General features: G+C 39.0%; 1 long non-coding RNA gene across 1 annotated transcript; it reads right to left on the reverse strand.

Moving 5' to 3' along the window:
• Nucleotides 1-845: 845 nt before the first annotated feature.
• LOC125004555 lies at nucleotides 846-2,160 on the reverse strand. Its single transcript, XR_007112355.1, has 3 exons — nucleotides 1,680-2,160; nucleotides 1,534-1,594; nucleotides 846-1,109 (listed from the first exon to the last, which is right to left on the reverse strand). It is a non-coding gene; the product is annotated as an uncharacterized LOC125004555 (long non-coding RNA).
• Between the last annotated feature and the right edge of the window lie 6,958 nt (nucleotides 2,161-9,118).

Here is a 9,118-nt window from a genome sequence, read left to right on the forward strand (position 1 = left end):
ACATTATTTTACTAGATAAATATATATATATGTACGTTCGCGTGTGTGTCAGGAATGAGTGTGTCAGGAAGTAACACTTAATCACTTTATTTTTTATCATGGGAGGTTGGAGCAGCAGCGACACAAACAACTATTTAAATGTTTTCTGGGGTAGACTGTGTGTATGATGCATCATGCTGATGACTAAAACCCAGCAGAGACAAATAGTCTGGTACGTCTTTGTGAGGGGATCTACAAACTCTGACAAAACATTAACACACCAACTTGAAAACGTAATAATGAATATTAAGCAAAGCAAAGCTCAAAAGCAGCTCATGTAGTAAAGAGGATCTCAATACTGAAAATACAGCATGAACATCTGTAATGATCTAGATATTAACAAACTGCTCTGCATCCACTTTTCTTTAGCTGTAGCAGAACATGATATATATGAAACACAGAACGGATCAGTGTCTTTTCTCCTGACTGTCGCAGTAAGAGTGAAACTGTCATGGTTTTTTTTTTTTCTTAAGTAAAATGTCTATCCTTGTGTTGCTGTCTTACAAAACAAATTAATGATTCACTCTTGCTGGTGGCTGTGCTAAGCACTTCACATGTGACTTAATGTTTCATATAGGTGATAGGTGATTTTATTCATGTTATACTTTAAATGATAACAATAAAATATGCATACAAGCCAAAGCATGTTTCACTCTTAACACTGCAAATCTTTCTGGTCTTTTGACCTATTCAAGTTTTTGCTGTGTGACATTTCATAAATCAGTTTATATCAGCAATACTAAGACATCATTTCTGTCTATCTTTTTGGCAAAAGAAGCGAAGTACATTTTTTTTTAAAAAAGCTGTCTCCTTTACTGACAGATTTATCAATGCATGTTGCTTTCATCTGCAAAGCTCAGTCCTTTCCTGGGACTCCACGGTTGTTGTGCTAAAATAAGCTCACTCAGGGTTTGCGTTGGGTCTAAAGCTGACAACAGTATAAGTGACTTGCTCCTCTCCCTTGAGCTGACATGGCTGGGTGTTATCCGTTGTTCTCAGTGAATTGGACCTCGCTCATGGTGTTGAGTTGCTTCACCTGATATGTTTTCATACACGTGGGCATTGTTTAACTGATGGAAAAAAGAAATAATATTAGTTTCAATTAGGCTTCAACTCTGAAGATGTGATGATGAACTTCTGGGGAAGGGCTGCAATATAACACAAAATGTGTTGACATTGATTGTCTTAATAACTTAAAAACCTGAGAAACCGTTTGGAGATTAACAGTACAGATGCATTTACAATAACAATAAGTGGTTTCTTGATTCACAGATTTCAAGGTAGAGTATGAACTCACTCAGCAAAAAAAAGAAAAGAAGAATCCTCACTGTGGGATCAATAATGGACACAGTTTATGGCCATGTCTGGATTTTAAATGGTACTGTAGGAGTCATGGGTATTATTTAAAGTAACTTAAGCGAGAAATTAAGAAATTACTCACGTGATTAATTAAAAAGAAGTTTGTTGATTGAAAAAGGAACTTTTAGTCTTTACCTGTGCCGTATTGTCTTTAGCTTCAGTTGTGGGAACCTGAACTGAAGTCCTCTTCTTCTTTCTGCTTATGAACAAATGAGTGTAAATAAATACTTGATTCAGATAATAAACTTAACTGGTCTGCAACAGAGCACAGAGTAACTCACCTAAACCAGTAGATGAAAACAAGAGGTATCAAAACCAAAAGAGCAGCACGGACTCCTGTAGCGACTGCTGATGTTCCTGTGGTTCTCTGGACGGTGAGAGTCTTTTCACTGGAGCAGGTACTTTTAGTACCATTTTTGATACAACAAGAGTAGTTTCCTGCATCCTGACTGCTGACTGGGTCTAGAAACAGGTGTTTGTTTTGGTTGTTTGTGAGATTCAGAGGTCGATTGTTGAGGTACCAAATGTAGTTTGTGTTAGTAGGTAGAGGACAGCTGGTCCCACAGGTCAGAGAGACTCTCCCACCCTCTGTCACCACTGCAGGTCGCAGCCGCACTTTGAGGCCTGAGAGATTGATGGAGGAAGTAAATGTTAAAAAGACCCAGAGCAACTCATTGTTAGTTATTGATAAAATGAATGTTTAACTGTTTGATGAAAATTGGAGACATTTTAATTCATAACTCTGAGTTTGTCTTCTGTCGAATGTAAACTAAGACAGCAAACAATAAGTCATTGCTGTTACCTTCGTTAGACAAATACTGACATAGACACTGTTATTTATTGTACCGAATTACCTGTCACAACCAAAGTGAGTCCAGGAACATCATCCCGTTTCCTTTCTTCATCATCTCCCTGGAGTCTGAATTTGTATTCTGCTGAGTCCTCCTTCTTCAGGTTTTTAATTGTCAGAACGTGTTGGTTCTTCTTGTTGTCATGAAACACCACACGACCGGCATCCTCAATCAGCTGCTCACCACTTGTTTCTACTTTATACCATGATTTAGACTCTGGCTTCTTCTTGTGGGGATGAGAGTATTCACTGGAAATGTTCACTGAAGATCCTATCAGAGCACAGATTCTCCTGCTGATATAATTCACAGTCCAACAGTTCTCCTCATCTGGACCTGAAATACACAAGACACTATCAGTAGTTATAAAATAATTGTAGGTAACTGTTTATTTAAAGATTGTGTGTTAGATGTTAGATGTTTTTTTTTGTCTGTCTCTATAGACAGTTTGAAGCATAGACTGTATTGAACAGTGTGTCCCCACCTCCTTTCATTGGCCAAACTGATGCTATTTTCTCGGGGATACGAGTGGTGCCATGTTACGACTGTGCAGTACGGTCCGAGAGTGGAGCCACGACATCAATGACCTGGCTACATGTCCTCCAGACTCACTCGCGTTTTTGTTTCATTAATGCTGCACTCTCACGGTCACACAGGACCTCTTTACGGAGTAGTTGGCAGTCACCATTATGTCACATCCTGTTTTTATAGCGTCAACTAAGTAAAGTGAAACATATGCAAAAAAAAATTGACACTTGAACATGCATTGACATTATATTAACCACCTAGGTCCCGCCCACTAACATGGAGGAGTTGGATCCTATGACCTATACTGCAGCCAGACACCAGGGGGAGCTCTACTTGCTTGGCTTCACTAATGAGAAGCAGTTCCATCTCCATCTTTATACAGTCTATGGTCTGAACACTAAAGGGACATCTAGTAGCAACATATTATCAACATATCATCATGAGTTACTTCATAGCTTGTATTTATACAGTATGTATGTGTGAGAGCAGACGGTGCACTCATACTCACAGACTTCAGGAGACAGCAGATGGTCTTGATCTTTTGCAGCACAGGATAAACTTTTCGTAGGAGATACTGAAAACTCTTGACTCTGTCTTTTATCACAGAGCCGTCGGTTCTGGTACCACCTATAGTCGGTCTGAAGGTCAGACACTGGACAGCTGGTGGTACAGGACACTGCAACTGATGACCCCTTTGAAATCCATTGAACATGTACTTCTGTTGGGAAACAATACATTTCATTCAGGTAATATTGAAGAAATGGCATGTCACACATAAACCTAAATGTGTCACTCATGCAGAAAGACAGAATGTTTATAATAGAGGTCTAAAGGTCAGACGGGTGTAAACGTTACCGTAAGCTCTGGGATATGTGATGGAGCAGGACTCAGCTACTGATGTCTGGTTATGAGAACACATTCTCCCTTCAGTGTAGGTCACACTGAAGCAGGTCGGAGTGACTGAGTCTGAACAAAACCAAAGACGTGTAGAAAGAGTGTGAACAGTAAAAATAAGTGTTTAACAGAGGTTTGTAGCTGTTGTGACTCACCCACTGAGACTCCGGGGCTCTGAGATCCTCGTAGCCTTTGACAGCACAGGAGTATGTGACTGCTTCCTCACTGCTGACCAGCTCTTGGTACCAGGGAGACCAGTCCTCATAGAGAAACTCTCTGTTCTTGTACCAGACGTAGGCTGCAGGGTTTTCAGTCAGAGCACAACTGGTGCTGCACATCAGCATCACTGTCTGTCCCTCTGTGGCAGGAATCACCTTTACCTGCAGGTCTGGTGGTTCATCTTAAATGTTAAATACTTTTACTAGACTTACTTTAAACAATGGTTATTGACAACTTTCATACCTGAAACAATGAGCTGAACTGTTCTCTGGTTGCAGGCGTCTGGTTCATTTTTGTTGGTGCTGCAACAGTAAACTTTTGCATCTTTCTCACTCACATACTGTAATTGATCGTTAGAGTGGGGAGATCTTTGTTAGACGTGTTGAATCTCACATGAGTTTCATCTGCAAAGAGCTCTTTCTGAACGTATCTGTCACCGTCACGTTGTATAGTGTACCACTTCCTAGTTGAAGAGTAAGTTTGAGCTGGGCAGGGCAGATCCACTGAAGAACCTCTTAAAACGCAGATTCTTTTTTCTTCTCCATTCACCCCTTTAACAAAAGAGTTGATTAGCAAACATCTGAACATTTTTAATTTCTTCATAATCCTGTCGATAATATTCAGTTTAGTTTTGAAATATTCTTTTTCTTTTACAGTTTGACTCAAACAACAAGACAGGACATTAGTTTGCAGCCAATAATAATTTTGTAAATAGTTGCGAAGAGGAAGTCATACCTGAAATGTACAGGATCAAAGCCACTAGCATGCATCCCGGGCCTGTCAGTAACATGACTGAATCCTTCTGTTTCTACTCAGAAAGTCAACTGTGCTCCTGTATTCCAGCTGCTACCTTCATGAAACCACCAGCATTTCACTGACAAATTAACACTAAGACTGTTGGTCAGTAGGATTGCAGTTAGCAGGTCTTTCATCAAATCATCGCTTCCTTCCTCTTTCAGAGGTTACTATTCTAGGCACTTATTTGTGTGTCTGTATGTGTCATGATTTTGTAGGCAAATCTACGCAACATATTAGTACATATTAGTTCATCTTCCGTTAACTGTTAATGTTTCTTTTTCAAATTGTACAAGTTAACAACAAGTTAATCAATTAAATATTTTGTGTTATCTGTTATCAGTATATTTGTTGGTGCGTACTGTAAACATGATACTATATATGAATACTGTTGCTAAGCTACATTTGAGCAACCAATCCAAAAAGCTGCAGGCTTATAAGACTAAGCAGACCGACCTGAGCACTGCCCGAGAAACCGAACTAAAGCCTCTGTCTGAATGCTCCACAAACACATACTGGAGTAGTCAGTTTGTGTCCATGTTGACATCTGTCACTGTTGAAAGCTGCTGAGACTTCCCAAGCCTCACGACTGGACCACGGCGCAATGGGACGAGGTAGCTAGGTCTTACGAATGTACATAGGTGTGTGTGTGTGTGTGTGAAATGAGTGTGTCAGGAAGTAACATTTTGTCATTTTATTTTTCGTCATGGGAGGTTGGAGCAGCAGCAACACAAACAACTATTTAAATGGGGGTAGACTATGTGATGCATCAAGTCATTGACTAAAACCCAGCAGAGACAAATAGTCAGGTACGTCTTTGTGAGGGGACATTACAACTAGAAACTCTGACAAAACATTAACACACCAACTTGAAAACGTAATAATGAATTTTAAGCAAAGCAAGGCTCAAAAGCAGCTCATGTAGTAAAGAGGTTCTCAATACTTAAAATATAGTGTGAACATCTGTAATGATCTAGATATTAACGAACTGCTATGCATCCACTTTTCTTTAGCTGTAGCAGAACATGATATATATGAAACACAGAACGGATCAGTGTCTTTTCTCCTGACTGTCACAGTAAGAGTGAAATTGTCATGGTACTTTTTTTTTTTCTTCAGTAAAATGTCTATCCTTGTGTTGCTGTCTTACAAAACAAATGAATGATTCGCTCTTGCTGGTGGCTGTGCTAACCACTTCACATATGACTTAATGTTTCATATAGGAGATAGAAAATAAAAATAAAGACTTCCTCAACTTAAAATAAGCAGCCATATTGGAGGCCTTCACCCATATGGAGGACCAACTCTGCCAACTAAAAATAAAATACAGAAATAAATGAAAAATACCTACAGATATATGCCATAAATAAATGAATAAATGAGTAAATACTCTTAATACTTAAATAAACACTCATTTTATTAAGAACTGCGTTAATATTTCGTTGTGTGTGTATATTTAGGTATTAAGTGATTTATTCATTCATTGACAGCTCAAAGTCGATCCTCTGTAGATGTAGGGTGCAGGATTTTCAGGATTTCCCTACACAACTGTCGGACTCTTTCCCTTTTTTCAGTTTATGATGAAATGTATAAATATTACCTGACATGTACACAGTAAAACACAGAAACATGACTGTAGTCCAGTTCACTTTGGCAGAACGAAGAGTGTGAAGGAAAGAAGTGACCTTTGGTTAACAGTCACTGACTTGTCAGCTTTGAAACCAAAACCTGAAAAGTTCCTCACAAATGTTTTTTCTTTTCTTTTTTTTTTAACCTACATGAGCTTCTTGTATTTTTTGCACTCACTTACACCCACCATGTATACATATAACATGATGACCACCTCCCTAACGTTGTGCAGGTCTCCCTTGTGCCTCCTAAACAGTTGTGGCTCATCAGAGAATGTGAACAGGGAAGGGTAGACGTCTAAATAACATCCACATGAATTAATTTATTTCTCCTGTCATTTGTTTCAATGTTGTGGCTGATCTGTGTGTGTGATAATGATGATTTTATTTCATTTACTTTGTTTAAGTGCACAATATATTCATGAACAGTTCGACTGTCTATGATGTTTTAAAACTGTAAGTTCCTGTTTTGTTTCTGCTGAAAACATGAATCATTCTCTTGACAAAGAAGAATCTTTACCTCAGTGATAATTCATGAAGACTATTTCATTAGCCCAGTGCAGTAACCGATAATGTAATAATGGCCAATAATTTAATACCTGCCAATAACGTAATAATTTTGACCATTGCAAATGTAATAAAGCCAATAATGTAATAACTTGCCAATAATGTAATAAAGTTTTTGAGCCAGTAAGGTAGTAACATTTTGCCAATAATGTAATAAATTATTACGTTATTGGCTGGTTATTACGTTATTGGCTCAGCATTAAAGAATCCTTTGAAATGTAATAACTGTAGCCGATAATGTAATAATACATAAATAGGACCGCATTTCTTGTAAACAAAATATTTTTTGTACATTTTGTGCAGTTTGCTCATCAGAAATACAGTAGATATAGTGGATGGCATAGTCGTCATATTCATTCTTCAAGGGTATGTATTATGCAGCACTCTCTCTCCTTAAATATGGTTGTAAGAGCCAATTTGAGAATTTTTTGTTGTACAAAATCTGTATTTAAAATTGTGTTTATTTGTTTAGATATGTAAGTTCAGAATTTCAGGTCAGTGTTGGATGTTTCATTGTCAAATGAATTTGCCACATTTATTTCTTGGAAAACGTTTAATTATGAACTTTTTTCATACATTTCTCAAGGGAAAACGATTCAGTTCTCACTTAAAACTCAAAACTGTATTTAAACAATGGGAATGGCACTATAATGGCACTTAACCTCAACATACAACACAGAACATGAACTCATTTAGAAATGTAAATAGTGTTGAGTTGAACTGAGGGAAAAACATCATAAAAGCAAACAAACAACAAAATAAAATTGGCATTACTTCTTCCAGTAAATGTCCTTTACTTTGCATTGCCCAAAAGCTACATCACCAAAAAGAATCCAGGCTTTCATCCAACTGTTTTATTCGTGAGCTTAGACCACTGCTGCGTCCAGCAGCCTTGTAGAGCTTCATAACACTAATGGAACAGTTATCATCTTTGTCCAGTTGTAGGCTCCCTGCAACTGATTCTCTTATGTATAGGTTGGGATGAAATAGTGCTGACAGTTCACGGAATAAGAGTGAGACTCGATTAAATTGACATATCTTGCTTGAGAGAAAATTCAATGATTCTTGATAAGATCTCTGAAGGTAGGTATTGAACTTCATGCTCATTGCCAGCATCCTCAACCATGTCAAGGAAAGGGTTAGCTAGAGACTGACCATCAGCATTAGGTAGAAACCCTGGTTCAGGCTCAGACAGAAGGCCGGGTTCATCATCAGGCAGGGCAGGTTTGGCCACCGGCATAGAGGCAGGTTCGGCATCAGACAGAGCATGAAGTTCAGTGTCAGACAGAGGGGCAGGTTGGGACACTCTATGCATCTCTGCCTCCTGAATGGCCTGAATGTAAGTTGGAATAGGTACTTCTAAACTTACATAATGTTCCCACTGTCCCTGTCAGCAAAATGTCCAAGTAGCAAAAGAGGCAGGTTTTCACAGAAAGCACCAGATGGTGATATGACAGAGGTGGAATCCAAAGCAAGAGTCGACACAATAAGGAACTGATCATTAAAAATCTGGGATGCTCCGTGAAGAGTTAGGTGGTCACCGTATGTACCCTGTTGTGCCATCCTCTGTAAATATTCCCCCCATGTCCCCTCAACATACTCCAAAAGGGGTGTCGTATCCACTCCATATGGATCAAGTGTTAGGTCGGCAACTATTTCTTGACGCAATGTTTCTGCAGAACGGAAAATTCCAATAGTGGCCAATTGGTCAGAAATTGCAGCAAACTGGCAGTTGCCATCAGGGATCGGGTAAAAAGCGAATGTTCAGGTTTGAGGATTCAAACTCTTCCAATCTGTCCTCATGTGAGTAAGGTATTCGCAGGTTCATTTGTTGAACTGATTTGGGCTGAGACTTTGAGCGTTGCTTTTCTTCTAGTCTTGTCATACTGGTCACATCAGAAACTGAGAACCACTTTTGTGTTGGAGTGGGGCTATTTGGCATTTGAAACTCAACCTTGTATTTGTGCAAATTAAGGTTTCTTGCCGCAACAACACCTGGTATCACAAATTGTTTCTGTGAGACTCTGTGATGGCCACTCTTGGCCCTGACCAATACATTATCACATAGCCTGTACACAGAGACTTTAAACTTCCCAGACTGATTCTGTCGGTGTATGCAGCGGTGCGTTGCTTTTTGTGCCCTTTTCTGATCCTGTTTCGTTCATCATCAAACAAACGCCTCTTCTTTTGGATGGGCTGTGTTTTGTTGCCTGGTGGGCAGTGTTCTTTTTCTTGGGAAGA

Source organism: Mugil cephalus, chromosome 2 (genome assembly GCF_022458985.1).
Source record: "Mugil cephalus isolate CIBA_MC_2020 chromosome 2, CIBA_Mcephalus_1.1, whole genome shotgun sequence".
In the NCBI taxonomy this organism is placed as follows: Eukaryota; Metazoa; Chordata; class Actinopteri; order Mugiliformes; family Mugilidae; genus Mugil; species Mugil cephalus.